The sequence below is a fragment of the Thermobia domestica genome, chromosome 13 (assembly GCF_964235325.1).
Source record: "Thermobia domestica chromosome 13, izTheDome1.hap1.1, whole genome shotgun sequence".
NCBI lineage: Eukaryota > Metazoa > Arthropoda > Insecta > Zygentoma > Lepismatidae > Thermobia > Thermobia domestica.
In genome coordinates this window covers 65,128,843-65,142,774 of record NC_137466.1, presented here as the reverse complement: position 1 = coordinate 65,142,774, position 13,932 = coordinate 65,128,843, and positions in this window count along the sequence as shown.

The following is a 13,932-nucleotide window of genomic DNA, read 5'->3' as shown; positions in this document are numbered from 1 at the left end:
TCCGTTGTGTTCTTTTGGCTTATATTGAAGTTTATTCTCCCCTTATATAGCCACAATGAAAATAAATCACAAATGGCATGGTTGTGGGGGGAGGATTGTTTATGCTGTAATGTCAGCCCCTCCGAGCAAATGCCTAAGCTCCAATAGGTTCTTTTATTTCGCAGAGCTCAACTTCCCGGTGGAGGTACATCGCAGGCGCAATTTTCCCTGTTCTTGAGGTAGGACGCAAATTTCCCAGACGCAAAATTCTCGACACCGTTCGAATGACCTCGGAAAACTATCTTTTTCAATACTTTTTTATATTCTTTTACTCGAGATTTCTTCATAGCTTCTTATTAAAATACTTACTAATATATCCTCATTTTATTGTCCTAACCAATCAATATGGGTATGTTGTCAGTAAAATATTTAGATTGATCGAGCCTCTGGTGTGTAACCACAGTATTTCATATCATTCCCCCATTAGAAATCTTGGCTAAACGAACCAATATATGTTGCCAATCGAATAGTTTAGAATGATTGAGCCCCTGGTAAATAACCACAGTATTTCGTGACAGACCCCTCCCCCCTTCCTATTACCATATTCTAGCTACATGCCTGACTCAGCTAATTCTCTACATTATTTACCAAGCACACGTTTTCTAAGGCGGAAAATGCTCTCTAAATACCTAAGCTCATTATTTTCAGCAGATGTACAAATTGGGTAACATTCTATCTACATGATTACTGGAAACCGCTTCTCGCTATCTATAACCATATTTACTATATAATGATTAACGTTAAAACCGGAAATGGTTGATTTGTACCGCTTCCGGTTTGAATATTACATTTATCAGGGAACTCGATTCTTAACTATTGACTCTGTACATCATGGCCAAAATTGATTGGTAATCCATCAGATAGTTCTTGAGACTGTTTGCTTCACTGACGGACAGAATGAATATATGGCTATAGAGTTTTGATAAACTAAATTCGTTAATGAGTGATGATGGAACAAATATAAGAAAGGTAGGCCTTCCACCGGGAAAATTTTCGAACACAAAATTAGCCATCGAAAACCCACATGTCCTGGGTTAGAATACCATAGATGAAAACTCTACCACTGAGTCATCAATCACCCGCTTATTAGTTTTATTAATTATTATATTAATATAAATTAATGAATGCCTGCTTATGTTAATTATTGAACAATTACATTGTACACTTCGTAAAGTCAAAAATTATAAATTTGTATTTACTGTACATACAGTGAGCGCAGAAAGTGTTCCTACACCTATGCTATTGAAACGAGAATGCCTGCGAAAAAGAAACAGAAAATTTAAGAAGTGTAATAACACACACAATATGAATAATGAAAACTAAGCTTTATGAATATATCAATAAAGAACCACAAAGACAAGTTTAATGGTCAGAAAGTAAATAAATTCCGTAGAAAGTGTATAGAGTAGACGCAAAAAGTGATCGTACACCTGACGTACGAATACGAAACAAAGATACCACAACTGGGGTTCACTAGTATTCACCTGGGTATACACCTCTGTATAGCATGACGAGTAACAGAATGAGTTTAGTTGTGAATAGAAGTGAAAAAACTGCACGGTGGGCTGTCAAAGTGGGAAGCAACCGAACAGAAACAAATGAGGAGACAAGAAAAGTAATTATTAAATTGCATAAGAAGAGTAAGTCTTTGAGAAAGATAGCAAACCTTGCAGACAGGCCTCGTTCAACAGTACAAACAATAATTGCGATGTATAATGTTTCTATCACTGTGCGAAAAAAAAACAAAAAAAAAAAAAAAAAAAAAAAAAAAAACTGGAAGACCAAGAGTGTTGAGTGAACAAGATAAACGTTACATTATTAGGGAAAGAAAAAAGGTTCCAAAAAATAGTGCTGTGCAATTGGCAACGGATCTGGAAACACGCGGTGTTAAAGTATCAGCCAGTACAGTACGGAATATTTGCAAGGTATCATGGTCGGATAGCCAGGAAAATGTTCTGGGTGAACAAGACAAATCGTATAAAGAGACTAAAGTTTGAAAAAAAGTATAAAGATAAGGGATCAGGCTTCTTTCTGGAATAGGGTCATATTTTCGGACGAAAGTAAATTTAACTTTATCGAGTCCAATGGGAGGCGTATTGTATGGCGCAAGGTGAATACAGAGATGAATCCTCAAAATCTCGTCCCTAAAGTAAGACACGGAGGAGGGTCCGTGCTCGTCTGGGGTTGTATGAGTGCCTCAGGAGTGGGTCGTCTCCACCTTATCGATGGAGTGATGATCCACAAAGTGTATATTAACATATTAAAGGAAAATCTCCATACTAGTGCTCAGAAGATGGTTCTTGAAAACAATTTATTGTTCAGCAAGACAACGACTCCAAACATACAGCGGAAAATACTCGATTGTGGCTACTCTATAATACCTTGAAACAGCTTCGCACACCTCCCCAATCCCCAGATATGAACCCCATAGAACATCTATGGTCTGTTCTGGAGACAACAATCAGAAGGCACAGCTTCTCTACTCAGGGCCGGCGCTAGCAATTTTGCCGCCTTAGGCGGTGCTTTCACATGCCGCCCCTTTAATCCGCAAACCTTATTTTGACAGATAACGTTCAAGTGTCATTTAAAAACATGTATAAAATGGAAAAGTAAACAAAAAAAAAAAAAAAAAGAACTAACTTTCTGAAATGTTCACGTAATATTTAAACGACTCTATACTGACACAATATTCAGTATGCTCGATTTCGCTGTATATCTGTAATATAGAGCAGCGCATACAGAGAATAAAATTTTAAAAATATACTTTAATCATGACTAAGAATTTTAATTTTTAGGCTTATTTTATATCAAAAGGCGTTTTCAACAGAGTATGGAGCAAGAAGATAATACAGTAAATCAGATAATTATGGTAAATGTAAGTGATTAGCTTAAGCCTTATAATGTACTAAAACACAATAGACATACATAAATTTAACATACCTTAATTGAAAGAAACTTTTCTTGCTTTGATATGAGCAAATTCCTTTATCACATCACGTAGTCCAATGTTTTAGCCAATTTGTGTTCTATTGATATCGACGCTAGACCACTCAAGCGTGTTTCAGACATAGAAGAGTGTAGATAGTTTCTAATAAACTTAAGTTTCCAAAAACTTCTTTCTCCACTTGCCACTGTTACAGGCAAGATTAACAAAATTCTACGTGCAATACTAACATTGGGAGCAAAGTCATGTTCGTATTTTTTTTTTTTTTTTTTTGGTGAACTTTCACACGCTTAATTATAGTGGATAACACTTTCAGTTTGTCTTTCAAATCACTGGGGTTAATATCTTTCAATTCTTCGTGTGTTAAAATGATGGTAAGTTTAGTACACTTTTCAGACAAAAAGTTCAGGTGGTAGGCTATATCTTTACGATTACTTATATCGCAAAGAAAATTGAAATACTCGCTGTGATGTTTAAATTGCTCAAATCTTTCTCTTAAAAGCTAACACAATCACTTCTAGAACTTTGTAATAAAAATCGATCTTGTATCTTGTTTGTGGCTGTTTTCAGTAGCTTCATCCTCTGCCTCGTACTGAAACTGTCTCTTCTTTCGACTTCGAGCTTGCACTGTATTACGTATCAGTGGATCACCCGTATCTAATGCTGATGCCAAGTCCATCGTATCAACTAAGTAAGATTTAAACTTTGCATAATTTCTGCTCCTCTCAAAGTACCCAGATATATTTTCAAGAAATCCTACTGCATCCAACACATGAGAATCAATGCTTTAAAGTCATATCAGACAACGAGTGAGTAAAGGAAAGAAAAGTAACTCAGCTGGTTTGCTATACACAGAGCATCGTGGACAACCATTCTATCGGTTCTATTGTCATTACTTATTTGAAGTAAGGCATCATAAACTTCCTATATTTGATAACTGAGTCAGAGCATCAATTCGGCTCTCCCACCTTGTGGTGGATTATGATTTTAAAGTGAGACTACTAATATGTTCCTTTAGTATGGCCTAACGTTGAACTGACGCAGAAAAAAAAGTCATAAACTTTTTTTTAGCTATACAAAAAATGAGACATTTCTCAAGAAATAATACGCTGTACGATTTACTATATTCGGAATGAACAATTTGTAAATTGGTCAAAAACTCGCTATTAGAACCTAAATGTCTCTAGATGCTACCAGGGGCGGATCCAGGGGGGGGCGATCGGGCGGTCGCCCCCCCAGAAGAGGAAACTTTTTTATTTTATATATAAATAAAATATATAGTTTATTTTTTGACGCTCTTAAAAGTTTCCTCTCTAAGTAGCAGTATTAAAAGTAGCTCTAAGTAGCAGTATTAAAAGTAGCTCTAAGTAGCAGTATTACAACCCACCGCCCCCCCCCCAGAAGTCCGTCCTGGATCCGCCCCTGGATGCTACAGGCTAGAACGGCCTGTCTCAAGTGGGAGTGTACCTTTTGCATACTTGGAGCGGAGCGTTAGAACATTATTAAATAGAAAAAAATATAAAAAGACACCGTGATAATCTTATGCACTCTAGCTCAAAATCCTATCTACACTGCTGCAAGGGAAATATTGAACGAGATACCTGTGGCTAGTAGTTTGATAATTGAAAACGAGGAGGAATGCTCTGAATTTCCTGAGAGAGTATTTTCTTGAATGTGAGTAAAGTAAGTTCAATTACATTCTCAGGTTAACACAATCTTATTTTTCCATGTGAGCCTATTACGAAGCATTATATTTTGATAGTATTCTTTTCTTTTTCAAATTTTGCCGCCCATTAGACTTGCCGCTCTGGGCGGTGGCACGGCTCGACCCTCTCTCGCGCCGGCCCTGTCTCTACTAAAGAAGGCCTAAGAAAAGCTATTCAAGAAGAATGGGACATAATGCGTCCCGAAGCTACAGAACTACGAACTACTATAGGTGAAATCAATGCCACGAAGACTACAGACAATCATTAACGCACAGGGTAATCCCACAAAATATCAAATAACGTAATATACTTTATAAGCACTAATTCACGCATAAGTGTAAGGTGACATTTTGCGTTTACAAAAAAGGAATTCTCTCTTTTCTTCTGAACAAAAAGTGATTGTGTTTGTTTGGCCTTTCTGTTGTATATAGAAATAAAATGTATGAATGTGTAGTCTTAATTCTGGTTATATATATATTTTCCACCTCCCGTTCTCATGCTAGCTGTTTTCAATATAAAGTATGCACGGTGTACGAACACTTTCTGCGCTCACTGTAGGTATGTTGACAATAAGCGAATGTTATTAGAATATTTGTTGAGATTTCTTTTCCTCCACTGCCTTTCGCCTGGTTAAAGTAGTTTGCAGTGCTTTGGAGCAGCTGCAGGTGGGAACGCGATAATGTTTGAGACTTTTTTGTGTGTGAAAATAAGACCTTCCTTATAAAACAGTAAATAACTGCAGTAGCAATTGTCTACGTAAGTGATAAAGACATATCCAACTACAAGAAACTAAAACAGTATATATATTCATTATTGTGTTTCTGTTTTAACAGCTACTAGCTAGGGATGGCCAATTCCAGAATTTTTACTTTCCGGAAAGTAAAATCGGAAAAATTCCGGATTTCGGAAAAATTCCGATTTTTTTCTAAATTCCGGATTTTTTCCGAATGTCGGAATTTTTCCGAAATCCGGAATTTTTCCGAATTCCGGAATTTTTCTGGATTCCGGAATTTTTCCGAATTCCGGATTTTTTCCAAAATCCGGAATTTTTCCGAAATCCGGAATTTTTCCGAAATCCGGAATTTTTCCGAATTCCGGAATTTTTCCGAAATCCGGAATTTTTCCGAAATCCGGAATTTTTACGAATTCCGGAATTTTTCCGAAATCCGGAATTTTTCCGAATTCCGGATTTTTTCCGAAATCCGGAATTTTTCTGAATTCCGGATTTTTTCCGAATTCCGGAAAGTAAATTTTCCGATTCCGGAAAACAAAATTTCCGGAATCCGGATTCCGGAAAATTTTGGCCATCCCTAATATATATATATATATATAGATAGATAGATAGATAGATAGATATAGATATAGATATAGATATAGATACGTTTGCGTGTTACTTGCCACGATTACCTTATCGCATATTTATCTGTCTATGACAGCGTGTCCATTGCCACGCACCTACATTTAGATTTGACCTTGAGGGGGTGGGAGTAATTTCCCAAGCAATTTTTAAAGCAAGGCAATCATCTGAAACACAAGAAACAAAGCAAATTTATGATTTAAGAAATAGGAACCTTGTTACATTTATGCGTGTCACAAAACTCACAAAATTCGGACGAAATAAAAGAAACAAAACAAGATTCTGATGAAAGGAGTATTCTTGCAAATCTACACAAACAATTGAAATTCTTCAGTAATTCGAGCGCTCATTTTGCCGTCTGAAAGCATAGAAGAAACGCAATGATTTGTCTTTACATCACATTCGATCCATACTTCTAGGTGGTTCCAATAGGAACCTTGTCACTTGCGCGTCGCACGTCATAATGATTATGATTATAAACATTAATTATTTACAAAATCCAACAGCATGTCCCTTTTCTTCTTAATCAACTATTCCAACTTTTGTACGTGACTCAAACTTCTGATACTTTTTTTTTTTTTTTTTAATCACAGCCTCTTCTCAAATTCTCGAGAATTCGTTGTATTCTCTCGTCAAACTTTATAGAAGATACTTTCCTTCTCTTTTGCGGTACACCTTGCACTTGCTGTCTCATAAAGGCGTGGAAACTAAATTTAGCGTCTTCCTTCAGCACCTTTAACAAAGATGATAAACACAAACTTCAGACTAGCTGTACCACCTGAAGAAAGGCTAATAGTGACATTAAGGTAAGCATGTGTGTATTAGAATGATTTACCTGTAATATAAGCGTTAATAATAATTAGACGCCTAATGACATTGGTCCATTTAGTTGTACTGTGATATCAGATTCAAAATCTAATAGGTTTCGGTGGTAAAGCGTTCACTTCTGGTGCATAGGATCCCTGGTTCGATCACAGTTCGCGCTAAGTGGGGTTTGTGGTGGACAAAAACCGTGTGGATGGGTTTTCCCATTTCCTCCCATTTTCTTCATCTTGCCATTTCATTCATTCTCATCATCGCCGTCTCCTTTAGCCTACCCGGCATAACCGTGGAACAAAACTCCAAGGTTTCATTTCATTTTCATTTCAAAATGTAATAGACTCCTGTGTAAATACCTGTTTTTTCTTTTTCTGGGAAGTTCATTCCAGTTTCTTACAATAGCGAAACACACTTCCTCCTGCAATTTCTTCTTTCAATTTATATCTGAATATTCTTGCTAACTTATAGGCTATACATATAACGCTGGGTGTTTCTCTATTTCATTAATTTTTCATTGTCTTTATCACTAATTAAAGACATACATGTATTAGCTTCCATTGCGAACACTTTTCTTCATATTCTACACACGAAGCGAACTGTTATGTGAATAAACTTGTAGAAAACATCTATTTTTTAAATCTCTCTCTCTCTGGACGTACCTCGGCAACTTTTCTGTCGCCGTCGCCGCAGTGAGCGGACTCCCATAAGACTCAATGCATTTTTAGATGTTGCCCAACTGTTCCGTCGCCGAGCTGTTGCCTTAGGTCTACCGCTCACTGGCAACATTTTGTCGGGGAACTACCTTGTTGCTCTGGCTAAATGCATTGACTCTTATGGGAGTTAGCTCACGAGGCGACGGCGACAGAATGGTTGCTGAGGTGTCGCTAAGCAGGGCAACAGTTTGGTGACGGAACAGTTGCGCAACATCTAAAAATGCATTGAATCTTATGGGAGTCCGCTCACTGAGGCGACGGCAACAGAAAAGTTGCCTAGATATCTCCAAGTAGAAAGGTAAAAAATAAACGTTTTCTACAAGTTTTTTCACATAACAGTTCGTTCCGTGTGTAGCGCGTGAAAAGAAGTGTTCGCAATGGAAACTAATACATTCTTTGATTAGTGACTAGCATGTCTTTAATTAGTGATAAAAACTATGAAAAATTAATTGAGGAAATAGAGAAACGCCCAGCATTAAAGAAGAAATATATATAAAGAAGAATTTGTGGAAGGAAGTGTGTTTCGCTGTTATAAGAAACTAGAATAAGTTTTCCAGCCAAGAAAAAGAAAACAGGTAAATTACTTCCACCCTCTCAAGGTGAAATCTAGATGCAGGTGCGTGGCAACGGACACGCTGTCATAGATATATAAATATGCGATAAGGTAACCGTGGCAAGTAACACGAAATTCCAATAGTGGCAAGTAACACCGTGGCAAGTAACACGCAACGATAGATACACTCCAATGAGTACTTTCAGGCTCTTTGCTATTTTATTCTTTTATTATACACAAATCTGCTAACTGGTCGTATGTTACGAGTGAGTTAAAGATTAAATTCAGCTCCATGTGGACACAGCTGAATTTGCTTTGACGGAGTTTGCTTAAGTTTTGGTTAGCCAATAGTAAACGAAACCACGTTCCAAACCCTTTGGACAGTTTAGTTTGTCACAGTTCTACGGACAGTTAAGACGGTACGATTCGGTTCGGTTTGAGAATGGTTCGGTTCGGTTTGTGAACGGTTCGGTCCGGTTTGTGAACGGTTCGGTTCGGTTCGGTTTGGGATCGGTTCGGTTTCGGTTAACCGTTCCAAACCGGTTTAAGTGGCAAACCGAAACCGCGGTTTACGTTTTCAGGAACCGTCCACCCCTTAGTGTACGTACCTAAAACGGACACTCACACAAAACTCGCCTTTTTGGTATGTAGGGGACATGAACAGTATAAATCCATTGATTACTCGAATTCAACATTTTTTCACAATTACCGTAACTTCTTGCCTTGTATCGTCACTCGAAAATAAAGAGTCTACGAAAAATGAAATGATGATTGAATACACGTAATTACTGGAATATAATAATTGAAAACCTAATGTACGTATATTAACCAACTTCATTGCATCCGTTGAGATGCTTCATGCCCTTGCTCCGAAGACTAAAATTATATCCTGATCAAATTTATGTGGGATCACCGGGTACACTATTCAAATAAAGAGAGAATGATCAAATTAAGTAAATCTATTTCAAAGTTATGCGTGAACATACCTAAAATACACACGCACGCGCACATGCACACTTCTCGGTAAAAGTGCATAGTTCCAGAGCTAGGACCCACAATTGTCTAAAAGCTCAATTTCAACACGCGCTATTTCGAATTCGAGAAACTGTTTAGTAGTGGTCCATATCAGCGTAAAGAAAGTCATACATACCCAATTAAAAAAAAAAAAAAAAAGCAAATGTCAATATGCAATCCAGTGAGCAAAGGATTCCTAAAGAGCATGATTTCCAGACATGTTCCCAATAGGATTTTCAGATATGCTATGATTTCAAGGTGGTTTCAAAGTAGGCAAAAGATAAGCCTTGACAACAATGGATATGGAATGTTTTAGCGGGAAGATAGAAGTGTTAGGGATCAGCCGCGGTTCCAGGATATGATCAAGGCAGTATCTAAACCATAGTTTGCTGCTTTATCCAATGTAAAGTAGGATTGAAGCCCATTTTATCCAGTGTTTACGCTAGCGTCAAGGGGGGGGGATAAAGCCCCTATCGCCCTTCCCTTGGAGCCGCTTCTGTTAGGGACACCGCGGTCCTACGTGTTCAGAATGAAGCGTACCACGCTTATACGTAGAAAATAACGTGGAATATACCGTGACAAATTACATTTTAACGCCCGTGTGTTATCACGCTAAAAGAATTATCAACATCGGCGCCTCTACGTTGAAGTTATATTTGATCATACACATAATCATGGTATGAACTGACAGCCATTGAGGATTTTCGTGGTCTAGCTCTAAATACTATTGTGATATCCTTATGAAATTTACATGGAACTACAAGGAAAGAATATTCTTTCAAATAATAAAAGAACTATAAAAATCGATGCATCCTGGTGGAAGTAAGGAGTGACCATACACTGATAGTATTACTCATAATTTAATTATGTCAGCCATTGAGGAATTTCATGGTCTGGCTCCCAAGACTATTGTTAAATCCTTATGAAGTTTACATAGGATTACAAGGAAAATGTGTTCTTTCAAACAAACAAACAAAAAAGAATTATCAAAATCGGTGCATCTAAATCAAAGCTGAGAACGAGCAAAGGAAATTGAGACCTTCCTTAAGAAAAAAAAAGTTAAAACATAATTATACTTTACTTGACTTACCTTGTAAACTGTTAGTAAATCTGAAGGTCCAGCACAAGATTACAGCGATAATTTCAATAGATGTCATTTCGTATATGAAATGGGTAATCCTCCTTTCAAAGATTAGTATAATGTAGCGCAAAATGTGAATATTGTAATGTTATTGAATGCGCTTTCCTATTGTACGTGTTGGTGATTACAAAATAAGTTGCAAATATCAATCTATCAATAAAATTTAAAGAATGGCACTCAATGTTCTTCGTTACGTAATTTTTACTTTTGATTTTAGCACTTCCTACAACGGAAATAGAGAAAACGTAGCATAAAATGATCGTTCTTAAATTGTGATTTAGCTATTTCGAACTGAATACGTATAATAAATACAGGTCTGTCTAAGAGCCTGGCACGTGTCAACACATAAGAACCTTGACTTCAACTGTTACCTCAAGTTTATTTAATATTACATTTTATAGTTTATCTTCTTCCTTCCGGGTGACCTATACTTTAGACAAGGATTTTTATAGGTAGGAAGAAATTGTATTTTTCCTCTAAATATAATATAATGTTATCATATAGAGTATGAAATGTAACATGAAGCTCTTATAGCTGAATCACTTCCCCACGAATCATTATGAAGTTTCCCGCGATAGACTTGTAGAAGTTGCTCTAAGATAGGGAATTTACCTTTATAGCTTCCATTAGCTATAAATTAGTTGTTGATAATTTGAAATGAAGCGTGTTATGACGCGTTTTGATGCAATATAAGGAAATACTGAACACTTCTTTCGTTTTTAAACAAACAAACGTTGCATAATGAATATGCAAAGGACAGTTGTTTACCTTGTCCAAACTAATTCATGAAATAAGATCTACTCGAGAAGATGCAATCGCGTACCATCCTATTTCCTGCAACCCCTTCTCTATTTAAAATCCCCCTTTATTTGTCTTTCATAATCAATGACGTAACTAAGATATTTTACTCGGGGGGCATGGCACCTCATTTCTGAACACTACAAGAACCTTTTAGAAGACCTTGTTATAATAATGCTTGCTTGTTATATAATAATGCTTGTATTACATTCTGAGCCTCTTTTCCCCACCCTCATTGTCATCTCTTCAATTTCGTTAGTTTTCTCCCTCTCTCCATTACTTCTGTAGTCTTTCACATGAGATTCCTTCTAGATTGGTCTCGTTCATTGATTTTTTTTTTCTATTTTCAAAAACACGAGTTTTATGTGTTTTAACCTGATGCTGTCATACAATATAAATCAGTGAAAATTTATTACATCACAAATCTGTTTTAAATTATATATTTCATATGTTCTGTTGCTACTTAACTACTACAAACAACTACAAATCTGCTCTAATTATGAAAACTCGTAATTTTTTATTACAGTTTTAGACACAATTTACTAGTGTAATTCTGAGCAAAAGTGAGCATATTCGTAAACTTATCTAACTTGTTCTCAATTTATTCTAATATCTTTGGGGCCGGTCGAAAAAGTGTAACAGCTTTTCAGGCCAGCTATCTTGAATGAGGTTTTTCCTGGGTTTCCCTCATTCACACCAGACAAATGCCGGGGCGGTACCTACTTATAGATCCCAGGTGGCTTCCTTCCTTCCTCACTTCTTTCTTCCTTTCCTTTCCCCGGATAGTGTGCTCGAAGAGGGACGTCATCCCTCATAAACGTGACGGGCTAAATGGTCTTAGATGCCGATAGCCCAGAAATCTAATTCCTAATCCCTTATTCTCACATCTTATAGGAACACAAATAAATTCGCATGCAATACCATTTTATAATTTAATATTGTAACATGTTTAAAAAATCAATCACTAATTAATATTAATTCATTTTTATATTTAAAGTAAATTGTAGAATCTTTCAGTTTTAAATTTTACAATAAACCACTGTTGTTTACTGGCGATGCAGCTTAATTACAGAAGCCTTTACTAGCAAAAAAACACACACACACACACACACACACACCAACACACACACACACACACACACACACACACACACACACACACACACAAATGTATTATACACATTTTTTAACTAAGAAAACAGAGTGATATGTAAACATATCCGAGTCGGAGAAAAATGTCTTCCTGTAAGACTGAAAAAGAAAAAAAAAAGAAAAAAACCCGCAAGTAGAATAGAAGCAGATCAACGATGCAAAAAGCGTAGGAGTAATACCGATACCTAATGGTAGCATGTATGAACCTTGTGAGCAGTTGTATTTTTACTTGCAACAAACAGCTGTGTATGCGATATTCAATCGTTTTGTAATATGGGAAAAATTGGATGCAAATCTATGACATACGATTTTACAGTTTTCATTCGCTTGGACTTGTCACTGAATAGCGTGAAGAATATGCAAATACAATAAAATGTGGAAGAGAAACTGTTAACTAAGAGTCAAAGCATGTGTTCAGGTGGTTACTTTGAGAGAAAAGAGTCGTTCTTTGTGAAAAATCGCTCAGTGATCGGGCAGATTCTTTTGTAAAAGTCATCACAGTCAAATGGAATAGTCACTGGATTTGTAATCCATCGAGCTCTTGTAAGATGAAGCTGACAATACAGTTCGTAAATAGATGCCAGCAATAACTGAAGGTCCTTGGAAAGCTCTTCAGAACTACCTCAGAGCTACATAGCATCGCAAAATTGGATAAATTAACCAAATAAATGCATGGAATTTGTAAAATTCTTATCAAGGCTAAAAGGTCGGCATTCCATTGAACGCAAACACAATTAATTTGTTTCAGTGAATACATAACCATATGTTTTAATGTCTTTATGTCAGCAATGACGTTTATTTCATAGAATAGATCCGACAAACTGACTTTTGTACGGCTACTCTCTCTTTGTCTCTCTCTCTCTCTTTTTTTTTTATTCTGAAAAACCAATAGTTATGCTCCGACTTTTAACAACGGATCCGATTAAATATCTACTCGAGTAATCGCAACGCAATATTTGCGATCGGTTTGCGACAAACAGCGATATATATTGCGACAAACCTGGAAGTCCAAAAATAGTCCCCATCAGAATCGACGCCCTACTGCCAACGTTCTGGAGAGCCATGGATTCCATCACGGTAAAACTTGGTGGGCCGTGAAGCGAAGAAGAGATCAAGTGCATTTCGCACATCTACTAGTGACTTGAATTGGCGTCCTCGAAGGTAATTGTCCAAGGAATAGAACAGGTAATAATCGGACGGTGCAGTGACGGGAAGTATGGCGGATGCAATAGTGTTTCCTATCCAACCCGTAAAATGGTGTCCCGGGTCATCATAGCCACGTGGGGCCTAGCGTTGTCCTGTAACAGGACGACCCTTTGCGATTCGGAAGTGCTGGCTTCAGAGTTCTAAGTTTTTCTTGTACACGGCTCAACTGCTGACAATACACAGTTGTATTGATGCCCTGACCAGCTCTTAGCAGTTCCCGATGCACGGTGCCGCGAGCAGTATACCAAACACACAGGAGGACCTTCTTTTGGAGCACTGCTGGTTTCGGCTGCTTTGGAACCTGTTCATGGGATACTAAACACTAATGACGGCGCCGTGGAGCTTCGTACAGCGCATCACATGTCAACGCCCTGTCCAGAAGTGGTTCCTTCATCAGACGAGACAGCAAAGAAACACAGGAGTCTGCTCGTGTTGCCTTCTGACTCAGAATCAAATCATGTGGGACCCATCGACCCAACTTGTAGTGCTT